Raw genomic sequence first — 16,801 nt, forward strand, 5'->3', positions numbered from 1 at the left:
AAACTACCACACCCCTGGCTCTTTAGGAATACAATTAAATAAAATATATACCCTTTTCCACTCACAGAAATAGTTAAAATGACCTATGACATTATGATGGATCATATTATCAGCATTAAGTATAAACACTTTGAATTATGAAAATTTAATACAATATCATGCAAGTTATCCAAATAATTTTCTTTATAGACACTTTTGCAATGTAAATACCACTTGGAAAAGGTAAGAGTTTATAATTTTCATGTTGATTTCAAATTGCATGGAGAAGGTCATTCTACTTTGTTTGGTTAATAGCAGCATTGAGATTAGTAGCACATGTTTTCAGAATTATTATAAAATTTGTTAAATCCATCAGGAATTTTGTGAGGAATTTTGGTATTAATGTGCTATATAATACTCTAAGATTTAAAATACTTGATAAAATGTCTACCAGACATTCATTTGGTGGTGAGCTGCAATAAAAATAAAAGCTGAAAATTAGGGCTAGAACATAAATTAGATAAAATATGCTGCTACAAGAATGGCCTCAAGTGCCACCGAGTCTGATAACAATCTAGGACTCATTGCAAGGACTAAAACAACTTTGAGGAATGGCCAATGTTTGAACAAGTTTTATGTCTACAAGAATCTTTTATGAGTCCAGGTGAAAACAGTGAAAAAGAGATAGGGACAGAGCTTGTGGCTCTAGCACCACAGAAGTGTGGTCATCAATGTTTCAGCTGCTGCCATACTCTTACACACTTACACATGCCTGTGAACTTGGTCTGGAGGACGAGGGGAATTACTCAATGGATAAAGGAAGTGCCATACACATGAAGAAGGACTGGGTTTTGGAGCTCTAGAACCCACTTAAAAGCTGAAAAGGTGTGGTGGCCACCAGTAATCCCACTACTGAAGAAATAGAGAGAGATGATCCCTGGGGCACATTGCTTAGCTAGGCTTATTAGAGCTGGCAAGGTCTGAGCTCAGGGTGAAACTATGCCTCAGTAAATGAAATAGAGAGTGAGCACAGACAATGCCTACTTTCAACTACAGCCTCCACGAGTATGTGCTCCCATGGGCAAACATGAATATACACATGCATGTGCGTGACCCGCACACATGCACACACACACCACATGAAAAAAACATAAACAGCATAAACAAAATGTTCTTGAATTCACTGCTTTTACATGACCAAAGGTTTTCCAGTCCCAGTTGTCTCAGAAAAATTTCACTGTGGTTTGCAGGACGAAAAATGTTGCAAACATGGAGGTCGCTGCTAAGAAGTGGAGTAGCAAGCAGGTCTGCTGAGAAGGGGCTACAGTGTTAGAGACAGCTGTTGTACACCTGCTGTGCCCCAGGATCTCCTCTGCATGTAGATCCCACCTTCAGCATTCTGAATAGCCAATGAGTGCTACAAGAAACTCCCTGTGACCTGGTTCCACTTCTCGCCCTCCACAGCATCCTGACTTGAGTTTTTAGGACAGAAGCTATTTTCCGGTTGTCTCCCGACCTTGTCATTGGAGGGGCAGATGGAGGTGTTGTTTCTAGAGATGTCATCCCTAGCAGGCTGGGGAAATAGAATAACTAATTATTAACCCGAATCAACCTAAACATGGATTCTGCTCCTAACAGGGTTCATTTTGGATTTAGGGAAGAATTCAAATAATTTTAACACTGTACAACTGTGAATTCACAATCATTTCTTCGATGCTTAGTTTTACTGAAATGGGTGTTCAACAAACTCAGCTGCACCTTGACTCTACAGCAACTGAGATTTTATCTGAAGTTGAAAAAAAATTGCCTTTAATAAAATGTGTAGTATGTAGTACTGTAGTCGTCTTAGCACTTGGGATGTATGCTGACAAGAAACTGGAAAGCTCACGAATCTATAAGAACTTGTTAGTATTACAAAAAATGTTCAGGAAATAACCTAGTGAAGGGTTTGCTCTGCAAACATGAAGACTGAGTTAATGTGAGGACCCACGTTTTAAAAAGCTAAGAATGGTGTCTGGTATACTACATTTGTAATCTAATACTGGGGAGGAAGAGTTACTAAGATCCCTGGGGATTTCTATGAAGCTCATGTAGCCTACTCATAAAGTTCCATGATGTGTTCTTGGATAATATCTCAAGAATACATCCAAGGTTGTCCTTGAGCCTTCACAATGTGTGTGTACATACCCCATATAAATACGCACATACATACACACACACTCACACAGACACAGACACAACAACATCACAAGAACAGTTTTTTTTGTGCACTTTATAACTTCCATGTACAATTTTTTGGATGTGTTGCTGAGGGCTGAATCTAGGGATTTCCTCCATGTTTCATGGACTCTACCATTGAGCAGACCAGATAAATAACCAACTTGTTATCTCTTTGTAGTCTTCCTGAGTATAGTATTACAGCTATGTACCTGTATATGTTGGACACAACTGCTGAATTCAATATATATTTCTGTATGTGTGTGTCCTTGTTAGTTAGTGTTCACTTCATGTATGCAGGTGTCCAGAAGGCCAGAAAAGGTCAGGGGATGCCTGGACTTGTAGTTGCGAGCAGCCGACATGGGTGTTAGGAAGTGAACTTGGGCCCTCCAGAATAACAAGAAGTGTTCTTAACCATTGAAACATCTCTCCAGCCTATACATCTGGTTTTTAAATATCTTGAACCTCCAACCCCCTTTGTGAGATAGGCATCTACCATAGATCTTTCTTCTTGAAGATATTTGACATTTCTTTTTACAAAGAACCATCTGGAAATGCTGGTGTTTAGAACTACTTCAGAAATAAGTAAGATGGAAGTTAATTTTATTGGGATTTTGCTTGATATTTTTCATAAACAGGTATCTCTGAGAGCTTGTTTTATTACACAGGTGCTGAAATCACAAACAAGCTACAATATTTACACCAAAAATAATGTGATAAATTTCAAACTTTACGTATCCAAAATTCCATTATTCCAGACATTTTTATGTAGAATGGTTGATGTTGATGTCAAATACTACATAGTTTTTTTTAAAAAAAAAAAACAACTATGAAGTATGAGGTGCTTGTTCCATTGTTTTTCATTTTCTCCCCAATATCTTCATCATTTTGAAAGGATCACGCTTTGAACAAGTAGCAGATGTTAATACAGAAATATAGAACATCTCAATTTTCTCACTGCTAACTCAGCTTACTGAGCCAATTTCCCAATTCTCACATTTCTGAGTCCTTGGAGAAAATGCTAATTTAGATTGTTAAAATTGACACGGGTGAGGGTATAAAGGGTAATTAGCATAAAATCCTACACAAAGTGTTCTTAGCACCATTAATCAACACCCACCTAGGCGTACACTTTTTTTTCCCAGTCAGAGCTGATGTTTAATGGAGCTGAAAAATACCTAAAATATCCTCTTTTACTTAAGTAGTAAAAAATAAATTAAAATAAAAACTGCCAAATTTGTCCTCAAATCAAATTTGAAGGGCTTATTTAATAAGTAGTTCAAAGGCAACTTTCCTATTACACTTAGGACTTATGTATTCTTGAGGAAAACAGCTCAGATGCTTACATCATCAGCATCTCCTGCAAGGGTTGTTGTATGTGGCTGTTGCTTTAAAGAACGCTCTCTGTGTTAGTCTTTTGGTTCCAATTGTTTGCTGTATTGGAACATTGTTCTTGTCTCTAATCCAGGTCACGGTGGGGTTTATTCTTTAATTGTTCAGGTTTAAAATCCAAATAAAGGGCTGAAAAGTCTCCATTGCTTCCTCGCAATGCAAAGGCTGCTGTGTCCACTGCAGTCTCTTTGCCTCTCCTCCCCGAAAAACATGACCTAACAGTGAGGCACAGATTTTTTTCTTCAACATATTTTTTTTTATTGATTCTTTGGGAATTTCACATCATACACCCCAATCCCACTCATTTCCCAGTCCTTCCATGTCCACCTTCCATGCTTGTAACCGCTCCCCCCCCCACACAAACACACAAAGAAAACAAAGAAAATGATCTTGTAGACCCTCTGGGCAAGGACCTACTGAGGCACGCATCTTAAAGAGGAAGTGTGAATCGAGTCACTCATACCTTTCCTACAACTTTGGTTTTTGTTTGTTTATTTGCAAAAGAGAAAAAAATGATAAAAACTAACAGTAAACAGGTGTAACAATTACAACAAAATTTCTATATCGAAAGTACACAAGTGATATATACATTCCTAAAGAGCTAGTCCAACAAATATCCCTAGGGACACTGGTGGCACTCATCTTCAGAAATTCTATCTTGGATACCTGAGTGAAGGGACAAGGCTGCAGGTATGTTACATTACCCCTGGAGGCCATTTATTCTGCATAAGAAAATGTTCTTTGTGTAAAACATAGGTAAGGCATAGGAAATAGATTCTGAATAGACAAGTCTCTAGAGAGATATTGTTTTTAAAAATTCCAGAGTCACAAGGTAAGTACACTAATAAATGCCAGCATTATGAGAGCACAAAGCAGAGGTATCTGTTTTTTCAAAAAAAATGATTATAGGAAAGATGTTTGGTTTCCCCTGGTGGGTGAAAATATAAAGAGAATATTCCTTACACAGAAAAGAGCATACATATTTGGGGGAAGAAAAGTGGGGCAAATTGTAAATGCAAATTTTTGTACAGTTGAAATAGACAAAACAAAATAGATGGGGGTAGAGGTGGGGCTACAGGGAAGAGAATGGTGACCTATGTCCTTGTGCTCTTGAGTAACAAACTGAGAGCTGGTTTAATGGTGAAGGACACAAGTATTCTTCATTACAGAGCCTCTTCCTTGCCCTTGCTCTGACCCTGGAGCTGCATTATAAAGAAAGGTAAAGTGGGGAAGTTGCTGCAGGAACTCCTGGAAAGTTTCCTATGCATGGAGGACAGCAATGGTGGAGAACTCAATAGCATAGGTGTTCAAGGTGGAAGTCTTTCACATATACTGTTTTTATGTTTCCATATTGACTTTAAAATTTGTATATATATTGGGGTGTATTGTAGGAGTGTGTGTATTGAAGGCAGTAAGTGTTCACGAAGGTCAAACGAAATTGTCCGTTCCTCTAAAGCTGAAGATATAGCCAACTGCGAGTTGTCTACCACTATGGAAAGAGCACTTATATGCCATTAATCACTAAGAATCTCCTCAACTCCCTCCACACTGAATGTGCTATACACAGTTATTTCCATAGCTGAAATAATATAGTAGAAAGCCAAGGAAGCTTTAGGGCTCCAGGGTCTTTGATTTCATTTTCATCTCAAGTTAGATGAAAAGCCCATGATAGCCAGTGGCCAATTGGTAGAAGCCTTAGATAGGAAACAGAAAAGTGGTCAGAATAAGTGAGGATCAGATGGTCCATCTGGATATTCTGATAGACAGATCTAAGTCTGAAGAGAGAGATTCAGTTATTTTATAGACGTGAAACTGCATCTGACTGTAAATGATGTGCGAGATGAATAGGCAGAGTAAAAAGACATAAGGAGCTTTAGAAGTAACACAAAGAATTAGTAAGCACCAAGAATGTATTGTCCCTCTGATAGTAAGGAAAATGGTCACTCATTACTAGAAAGCCAATGAAAGCACGAATATCATTGCCATGTTGTGCAGCATGAAAAGTCAGAGGAGCTATTTGGATGTCCTCGGATACTGCATGCTCTGCCGCTGTGCTGTCTCCTGTTTCTTGTAACCCTAGCGTTCTCCTTCTTGGGCATCCCACTTGACTTGATCCAAGAGCCATTGTACCTTGACTTTGGAAGTTTCTGATACTATATCTAAAATACTTTATGATTTGAGATCATGGAATTCTAAGGCCATAAATTTCTAAAAGTAATATTGGAGATTGGAGAGACACAAAGAGTAAGATTGCTTGGTCTACAAGCACAGGACCTGAATAAGAATCCCCATTTCCAAAGTAAAATGCCCAGTGTGTCTGAACATGCATTCCAGCAAGCCAAGCTCTTTGTAGAACTGGTAGAAAGATATATGGGGCTTACTGAAGTCAGACTAGCTTTAGATTCAGTGAGAGACTGTCTCAAAAGAAGAGACACAGATACTTATAAGTATATTCAACACAAATACATACAAGTGATAACCCTATCCTTTCAAAAGGCATACTTTTCTTGAATGGAGAAGTTGGCAAACACCCTACCTCTCTGTGTCCTCATTTCTTTCTCTAAGATCTCATTAATCAGAAACTGTCCTTGTACCATTGTTCTTACCATGTAGCTGAGAAGGTTCCTGAATTTCTACCTCCCAAGTGCTGAGATCTCAAACATGAGCCACCACATCTAGCTATGTGCATTGTTGGGGAGGTTAGCCAGGATTCCAAGCATATTTAATAGAATGCTATTGACAGTGCTACATTCCCAGCCCAAGATACATATTTAATAGAGAACTGCTCCCCAGATTACTGTTTTATTTTTAGATTTCATGACTGACATTCCTTTTGTAATTGAACCATACTTAGGAGTTAATGCTAATGCTAATGTCTTCCTGTAAAATAATCCCCAGGAGTAAGTTATGAGATGGTAGGAGAGAATAAAATATGCGTATGAAACAGCACCATGAAATTTCCCATATGTCTGATTCTTGAGTATTTTTCTTTAAAACTGATTCTAAGATGAACCTAATTTTTTGAAGCACTCTTCAAGCAGAAAATGTTGAACAATTAACAACTTATACAAACTGTTGGGAGGCTTAGTGACAATATCCATTCTATAGAGGATACCCATTTACTAAAGGGAAATGATGCATTTGTATTACTTACTTCGGGTCACTTGAAATGCCACTAATATAAATGAGAAGGAAATCAGAAAGAACGTGTTTCCAGGCACTAAAATTATGATTTCTTCAACTCTGAATTTTTCGATTTAACTCTGTTGCACAGAGGATTAACAAATTTAGTTTTCTTGGAACAGGCAGATAAGATTCATCTTATTTCTGCTGCCTTTGAAATTATGAAACCAAATTCGGTGTCACAGAATATTATTTGGAAGCAAATCAAGCCCATCCGCTATATAAAGAATCCTCTTTCTCCTAGCAAATGCTCACAAGATGAATGCATGGAACAAAGACAAGTAATTTATTTTTTATTGAATCCAAGAATGGCAATTCAAACTTCAATAAATTTTTCCTTTGATGGAATTGCAAAGTATAGGTCAAATACCTAGGCAACGTTATCAATGCATAGATACTAGCGTTCACTGTTTTGACTAATCTTCTGGCTCATCTATAAACTTCAGAGATCCACGAACGTCTGCCTCTCTAGGGTTGTGTCAGAAATTCCTGCTGCCATGACTATCATAACTTTATACGTTATTTTGGGGTCTGACTCATGATCCCCATGGTTGTGCAGCAAACAGTTTACTTATCTGTTGAGCCATCTTTCTAGACTATATAATTATCTTAGACTTTTTGTAAAAGTCTAAAATGCAACACAAAAATTCAAAGGGTGGGGAATAAAAATTCTAGCATTTTCTAGTTTGAAATGAGTTTAGAAAATATCCAATCAGAACATATGTCATTCTATTTTATAAGCAATTTAAAAGGTCCTACACAAGAACATCCTGTATTCACTCTTTTTTTTTAAAGATTTTATTTATTTATTATATATATAACATTCTGCCTCATGTATGCCCGCATGCCAGAAGAGGGCGCCAGATCTCATTGCAGATGGTTGTGAGCCACCATGTGGTTGCTGGGAATTGAACTCAGGACCTCTGGAAGAGTAGCCAGTACTCTTAACCAATGAGCCATTTCTCCAGCCCCTCACTCTGACTTCTAAATGTTCATTATAAATCTCAATAAAGGATAATAGCTAGGAAATGGCACTGCATCAAAAGTGAACCACACAGACATATAGGACAAACACTGTGTTCTGGGATGACTGTAAAAAAAAAAAAAAAAAAGGAACCCACAATTTACTTGAGTTCAGAATGTTCATTAAGTCCTTTCATATCTTTGAAACTTGACAAGAGAAAGATGTGAATGTGTATGTGAGGTAGTGTTGATTATACCAAAATGAGAGATGCATGCTACAGCAGCATTCTTGGCCATTAATCACTCAGACACACCTCAGAACAGCTAACATCAGAATCTTTATACAACAATTATCATAAAGGCCTAGAAATCTAATTTATCACTGTGTTATTTAAAGCAATGCTTTCAATTTCCATTTTAGATGAGGTATATTATAAATATCTCCTACTTTTAAGCAACTGACAGAAAACCCCAACTTTTCATACCTGTCTTTATACTACCAAATTCTCCTAATGGCCTTTTTGCTAATTTTCATAGCCATAGCTACCAAGGTAGAGAAAGTCTAGCTATGGATACTCAATCTGGACCATTCTGTTTCCTTTTATATTGTAATCTCCTTCAAGGAAAAGAATTACATCTTCAGATGGGATTTTCAAACTCCCCTGTTAAAAAACAATGCTGTTGTTTTCCCTACTACACTGCAACATTTCAGTACAATTAATTAACTAATCAAAATAAACACTATTATATTTGATCTTCCCTATGTCACTTTCTTCCATATTTCTTATTCATTTCTTCTTTCTTCTACTCATTACTTTTGTTTCTTCTTGGAGAAAAGTACAGTTTCTATTTTCTAGTAGCTCATTGATGATTAGAAATGAAGCATAAAGTTTTGTATAAGTTCTTCTGTCATTTAGATTTTACTAGGAATAGCTAGGCATGTATCTTATGAGTTCGGGGCTTCTATAGACCTCATTATCCCCTGCTATTACTTTGGTATAGTGGTAGCTGGATTGCATCCCTTCAGGATGTCAGCAGAGCTATGACCTATGTTCTTGAGAGTTTCTCTTTGAAATTAAGCATGAAGAGTCACCCAATCTTACAACATCTCTTAAATATCAAGGGAAAAGTGGTGAGAGTGAAAGATACTAAAAACTATTTGGTTGAATTTAAAAGAAATTAGTATATGCATATCATATACCACCTATCCACCATCATCTATCTACCTATCTATCTATCATCTATCTATCTATCTATCTATCTATCTATCTATCTATCTATCTATCTATCTATCTATCTATCATCTATCTATCTATCTATCTATCTATCTATCTATCTATCTATCTGTCTACCTTGTATCAATCTAAAATATATTCTGGCATATAGTTTGTACTTATTGGATGCTAATGATTTCTTCTTTTCAAATGTAAAGATTTATACTATTGGCAAAGTTTAACCAGTTATATAGGGCAGATATTGATTGAGATAAATATGACTCATCAGAAAAGGAAAATTAATACCTTTAGTTTATTTTATATTTTAGGGAGTAGACTAGAAGAGATATTTTGGCAACTTTAACCTCAGACAGGCTTAGAAATACAACTCCAGTGATAATTCTATATTTGAAAAACAGAAGAACTTTTAACCTAGCAATTACACTTTTAGAAATGTAGCCCAGGGGCATAATAACTTCCACAAAGACACAGCTACATGGTGCTCATTATAGGATTGTTTATAAGGCAGTAAAAAAAAGTTAGAATCAAACTAAGTGTTTAACAGTATGGAATGCATTTTATAAATCACTCTAAAACTCTTCCAGAAAAAATTTACAACAAGGACATATCTTCTGAAATGTTTAATGCACAGTAAATGCTGATTATGAAGCACACTGCTTATGATCCTGTTTTCCGACTTCCTTTTACCTGGGAGGGTAAATTCATTGTTCATTTTACCTGCCTTCTTAGGATCAACTGACATTGTGAATTATTCCTTGGAACCCACAAATTATTTTGGTTTTCTTACCTAACATGTTCCACGTTTTATTTCATTCAATGATTCTGAACAGCCATATAAAGAATTTCTTTGTAAACCTTCATCTTTGCCTCATCTATTCAATATCTGCATGGTTCTATCCGTGGTCCCCGGCCCCTCATTTCCTCTTTTCATCTTCTACCTTTGAGGCATTTTTACATCATTGGATTCAATTACTATCTATACACAGATGCCTCTTATGTTCATAATTTTCATCCCAGTCCTCCCATTTATGCTGAGACCATATGTTCAATAATGTAGCTGTGGTGCTCTTGGTTATTTAAAAAACACTCCAAACTTGACATATCGAAAATGAGACGCATTATTACTCCCTGAGTCACCACTTCAAACGGTCACAATCTGGCTGCCTTTTAGAGATTCCTCTCTCTTAATGGAACTGCGGTCCATTCACTGATTACAAGATGCAATTGATGTCATTCTCTCTGCCATTAACTTCATTTTCATTAACAGAGACAATACAACCCACTCATTTTTCTGTTGAAATGTCACAATGTGGCTGGAGAGGAAGCTGGGCACTTATAAGCACTGACTGATCTTTCAGGGGACTTAGGTTTGATTCCTAGCACCAATATGGTAGCTTGTAGCTGTCTTTACCAACAGTTCCACAAGACCCAAATCTGTCTTCTGGTTTCTTTGGGAACCAGGCATATACATAGTACACAGATATACACACAGTCAAAACACTCATGCTCATAAAATAAAACTTCAAAACAATTTTTAAAAAGGAAAAAGAAAACATCTCAGATTTGTCAAAATTCCTTTGAATAGTCTGTGTCATAGTCTAAACTCTAATTATTCTTTCTTAAATATCTTCATCAGTCTCAACCTGACTCAATTATATTAATTTGATTATGTCAGATATTACTTATTGATTATACTTCACTGACTTATGACAGAATTTGGGTCAAAATCTGCCACTGATATTTTATCTGCTGTACATGGTATCCTTTGCACCTGTAAGATCTCCCATAGTCTCATGTACTTGAACACTGGTCCCTAGCTTGTGCCATGGTATAAGAGATGGGTGAGCCTGGATGATAGGTATAGATCACTATGGGAGGCCCCTGAGGCTAATGGCTGTCTTTGCTTCTGATCTTATGCTCTACTATATGGTGTGGCTGCCAAGTGAGAACTCTATCTTGTTCCCACAACCATGAACACTATCCATGTCTCTATACCCAGATGAGTTGAAATCCCTTTGAAATTATAAGCCAAAGCAAACATTTCCTCCCTTAAGTTGTTACTGTTACTTATTTTATCACAGTATTGTAAGAAGGAATTAATGGAACTTGTCTGGTACCATGTTTCCTCTTTTTCTCCTCCAGAAGACATAAATGTGAATGTAGACAGGAAGAATGAGCAAGAGATCTTTAGGTATGGGCAAACTGATGGGAAGGGTAGATTCCAAGCAGTGATAAGCTGGTATGAAAGATATGGACACGGGAAGTTTATGACACCCTTGTATGATACTGTTTCCATTACAGGGATAAAATGAGTATGGGAACCAAATAAATGGCAAGAGGGCATGTTTACCTGCATTGTGGAAGTCTTTCTAACAAGTTTAACCATCCTCAAGTGATGGTGGAAAACCAAATAGCATATTCAGAATTGTTTTCTAGAAAGTTCTTCCTGAAAGCACCAATGGATAATGCCACAACTCTGGACAAACTAGCACACACCTTCATCCCAGTTTTTAGGAGACTGGGGTGGGAAGACTGCAAATTCAGAGACAACATGTCTCAAAAACTTAGGATAACAATAAATCAAAAGACCATAGCAAGCTTACCATCAATAGCTACATGTTGAGTACTTATCTAATACTTTTTCAAATCTGTGAGAGACATAAGTACAGTTCTTCATATTATAAAATATGTCAGTAGCCAAGGAAAGGGTGAAGTATCTAAGACCATGACTCTAGAGTCAGAAAATGTGAGAGTAAAAGTAATTGAAAATTCTTAATTCTTCCACTTAGGATTTTATAAGTGTACAATTATTAATCTTTGAAATAGTACTGGAAACCTTTTCAGAGTCAGTTGCCTTTTCAGTGAAACAATACTTGCTATTTTTAGATTACCATTTGATGAAATATAATTTATTTTTATACACCTTAAGTTTAAAGCAGAGATTCCTATAATGAAAAGCATATTACTAATAGAAAACATGAAATTTTTTTGAGAATATCTTTCATATGACAGGAGCTCTCTCACAAGGAACAAAATCTCAGTGTTATGGGGTTAAACCTAATTTGTTTGTTAGGACTGAAGAAATCTTTATAATCCTGGAGAAGTAAAAATGGGTGATAAGAGGGTATGACCTCATGATTGGGAGCTTGGTGAGGCCTGTTGTTCAGGTTCCTCTTAGCAATACTGTTTTCTTAAAAGGTGGGAATATTGTCTCTCCTGGAAGGATTTAGTGACTATCAAGGAGACTCAACCTCCTTTGTTTGTGACAAAAACCATCCTGCCTTTGGCATCCGCTTAGCTGTCAGTGGTTCATGATTGGGGGTCATGTTTCCAAACACCATCAACCACAAAAATAACTTAGAAAATTAGCAAAGTTCAAAGTGTTTATCAAATTGGATAGGTTTAATACCATGCAATAGTTGAATATTGTTTCCATTGCGTTGGATTCTTAAAACAAGTTTGGCACATTTTTAGTAGAAAGTTAATAAGCTGAAATAATATTTATTTTGGAAATTCTTTTGGAGATTTAAGACAGACTATTTCAAGTAATGTTAAATAAAAGTATGTAGTTACTTTAAATATTAATAATATTTTTTGCAAGCCAAAATTTCGTTTGGTTGTTGGATAGCTTAGAAAATTGAAAGTATTGTGGCAGAAATGAGACTGCACAGGGAAAAGAAATGAATCAGTCAAATTTCAAATGTTCCCCTGGGAGCAAACTGATTATTAGTTCATGTATTCAAACCAAAAAAATTAAAACTATGAAATATTACACTGGACACATTTTAAGCCTACTCACATTCAAGAGACATACAAAATCCCTACACAGAAAATCAAATGAGTGTCCGGTGAGTGAGAGTCTCTAGATGCATAAGTAAATAAATTCAAAATCTCTGTGAGTCACGGGGCTGACATTTCACATGCTGATTTCCTATCTTCTTGTTTCCATCTTTTCTTAATGTTGAAATGGATAGAAATGTCCTCCAACAGATGTGCACATAAGTAAAGATGGACTCTCTGCCAGCTCAAATGAGGACACTCATCATTGCCATCTTGGTTTGAATAACTAGATGCCAACCATATGCATACAATTGGAAGGAAAGAACAAGGGAAGACATCTGGGGAACAAGGAGCAGAAATGACTCAGCTGACTAAATGTTAGCGCTTTTGGGTAGAGTTAAAACAATTCAAGTTTCCAGATGTCAGTTTGATATATTTCCTTTTAAACTCTGTGCTTAAATGAACAGCATCATTTTTATTTACCTAACTCCCACTTTTATCGTTTACAAAAAAAATTTCCCCTCTTCTTCAAAAGAGATGTTTTATTTTCAACAACACGGTGAGTTTTCTTCTTAAAGCTGCTGTCTTTTCTGAATATTTTCTTGTTTCTGTTTCCTCATTATATTAACCTAGGATGGGCTCTCCCTCTTTCCACTCATGCCCTGGGCTTGTGAGTAATGCCTGTCAAACTCATCTTATCATTGAACATCACTCCAGTCTGGTGTTGCTGGGATAGAGTGATATTTGGGTGGAAAAGATGACTTTACTATGATTCTGTTTCCTCTCTGACCTTTGGTGTATTATTATCACTGATTGTAGCAAAAAACCTTGCTCTGCCTCCCTACTATCCTGCATGGGAAAACTCTCTTTCTTTCTTCTTGTTTCTTTCTTTTGCTGTTTTTCTTTTTTCTGTCTTTTAGTCTTTCCTTCCTTCCATCCTTCTTCCTTGCTTTCTTTCTTTCAGCATCAAAGTTTTTTCCCATGTGAATTGTAAAATATAGGCATCTATACCAGTGCCTAATGAGGATGGGAGAAAAAGGCAGGGCAGGGCGAAGGGAAGAAATTCCCCTCTATTGATAATAAAGCTCTGGGTTCATTCTATCATGGCTTTCATAATCTCTGAGAGACACATGGGTCTTAAATACCATGTACCACTTGTTAAGAGTTATCTTACCCCAAAAGGCTCCAGTTTGGGTCACTATCATTTTCTTAAAATCCCTGATAGTGTCATTGGTGTCGCACTGTTCTCAGACTTTCATTCCCAGATGGTCTTTACAAGCCACCTTGACCATTGTATCTGGAGTTCTAATCTCAAATCTACTGATGCCACAACCTCTAGCTCATGTACACCCTTTCAATATTTACCACCACCCAATGAAAAGCAATTTAATTTTGTTTGTATCTTAGCAGTACCCAAAGGACTACTTTTAGGGGGACCAAATATTCTTTTTTCTTTAAGGTTGTTCTAATGAATTTCTGTTGCCTTATTGCAAACATTTAGCCTAACCCATTCCATTTTCAGATGCACACAATTTTGAAAGACAAATGGCTTTGTACTTCTAGGTTATAAGTGAAAACAATATGGATGGGGAAAATGAGAAAAGACAGTGCGATTTTAACTGTGTGGTGTGCACTGCCAGCAGTAAACTGTCTGAGGCAGAATGGAAGGTTGTAGAAGGTTAAGAACAACAACAGCAGCACTGAAGCCCTTGGACAGTGGTACATACACAGAAAGTAAAGGGAACAACATCTTGTCTCTGCAGCCAGAGGATATGATTTCTTCTTAAGATGATACAGTTATTGCATTTGGAGGAGAAATTTCTAGGTTAATTCCTACTTCATAGGAGAAAGTCAGGATAACGATAGACAAACCATTCAAGATCTCCCCAACTCCCCAAAGAGAAACACAATCATGGTTTTAGGGGAGAGAATATAGAATGGGTGAGTAGAGCATGAATTGATGAATTCAAGGACTGTGCTGAGGCCCGGTGTTCTCTTCCCTACATCTTCTCTCATTACAATTTGGAGACTCTTTTTTTGCAGGAAACATTGTTATACACGGTGATTAAGTTCTATAATTCCATTAGCAGACTACTAAGATTCAAATACATTGGGCTTAATTAAGCTTTTGTAGAAAAGCCTGGGGAATTAACCACCAAGTACTACACCATTCATTTGAGAAAATGTATTCCCTGGTGCAAATAACTGCTCATTCAATCAGCTTTGGAATGCAATTCCATGGAAAGAAAGTTATGGATTACAAAGTCTGAGGTCTGACCAATGATTCTCAAGAAACCTAGGCCACCACTTAACACCGCCACAGGATTTTGTTGTTGATCTTGTTTTTTTTGTTTGTTTGTTTTTAATAGTTTTCCAGGTCACAATCAAGAATTCTAATTTCATTGGCTGTATGTGCAGTGGAGAAGTAGGAATTTTGCAAAATGTTTTGCATCAGGGTTGAAAGGGACTGAGATAGTATTTGTTGCATCTGAATTTTAGTAAGTGAAGAAGAAACATGTGCTATCACTGGAAATGGACGCTTTTTCTCACAATGCATCTCTGTTTCTTGTTTCCTTTTAAAAACACTCTTAGATATGAAGTAACCACCATAACTCAGCCTTTTCAAAAGTGATGGGCATGTTGAGTAGAAGCATAAGCACACATGACTAAACACACAGTCACCAATGAGTTCTCTAAAGACACACAGTAGCTGCAAAATAAAATAATTCACAACACCCAGATAATGGAAAGTTTAATAAGAAATTAAGCCCATATATTTTAAAGACTTTCCTTCCCAGTTCCCTCTAGCAAGATCCTGGCAAAATTCTAGAATAGATTTGAGTCATAAATTACTCCCTAAAGGAACCCTGAGCAAGAATTCACTGTCCTAGCAGGGAATAGGTTTGTAGAAACGAGATTTACTATGTAAACAAACTCATTCGAGTTCAAAATGAGGGATTTAATAGCCGAATTCTCCCTTTATGAGTAAGAGATAATGCCCAAAGCCACAGTGACTAAGACAGTACAACACCAAATCCACTCATTTTTTCACTGTATACAAATCTACAATAACACTTAATTATAAATTGAGCACAGATTAGCTTTAATAAATTATAAATTCTCTTTGGCATATTCAAGTTTTCAGCATCACCTTGTATACTGGAGCCCTTATTAACCAAAGTTAATATTTCTTGAACACATGCATGCAGCCCTTCTCATGTTCGCAGGTGATGTGGTGACCATAGAGATGCTTACTTAATGACTAATGGGAAGGTAGTGTATCCAGCATGGGTACACTGGATGACTCAAAATCACAAAATTCCATTCTATTATTCTGAAGCTCATGCCAATTTAAACTGTTAAAAGTGACTGTTTATGGAATTTCCATTTAGTTTTTCCTTACAAATGTTGACCACAAGTAGCCAAAGCTATGGAAAATGGAAATGTTTATAAAAATAAAAAGGCATGACTGACTGAGGATCAGGCTTATGAAAACTACAGAAAAGAAAGAATATTTTCCTATCAGCAAGCTTTAGGTTACTCAGGATAGTGCGTATCTCCTCAAGAACTTTCCATGTTACAAGTATCTTGACTTAGGAGCAGCTAAATCTTCATGTGTGCTGAAAACCATAGTTCTTGTTTCACTGTCCAACTGTTTTCCTGTGGTTCCCTTGTCTGTTACTTTTATTATTATCTATCAAAGGAGTATATTTGGTAACTTATGATAAGCTGGCATAGAGAGTAAAACTCCTTGATGCCTTCATTCAACCCCAATAACCTCCACTCAGTGCATTCAAAGTGTGGATCTACTTGTTTGCAGATATTTGGTTTTTGTTTAAAATAATGTGTCACTGTTTTGAATGGTAAAGAAAAGGTATTTCTCTCTAATTGATTTGTTTTTCATACTAAGTCAGCTCCAGGGAAAGTGTGAGGGACATTGTCACTTGCCATGTGTGTACAAAGACACAGCAGGCCAGCTCTTTTACGTCAAGCTGCAAATATTGGCTTTATATTTGCAACATATTTTAACCAAATTTCCAAGAAATGTTTGT

At 36.7% G+C, this 16,801-nt stretch overlaps 1 pseudogene; it reads right to left on the bottom strand.

Annotated features, from left to right (window-relative positions):
* Positions 1 to 13,819: 13,819 nt before the first annotated feature.
* Positions 13,820 to 14,041, bottom strand: LOC130886211 (ubiquitin-like protein 5; annotated as a pseudogene).
* Between the last annotated feature and the right edge of the window lie 2,760 nt (positions 14,042 to 16,801).

The sequence above is a fragment of the Chionomys nivalis genome, chromosome 13, assembly GCF_950005125.1.
Source record: "Chionomys nivalis chromosome 13, mChiNiv1.1, whole genome shotgun sequence".
NCBI lineage: Eukaryota > Metazoa > Chordata > Mammalia > Rodentia > Cricetidae > Chionomys > Chionomys nivalis.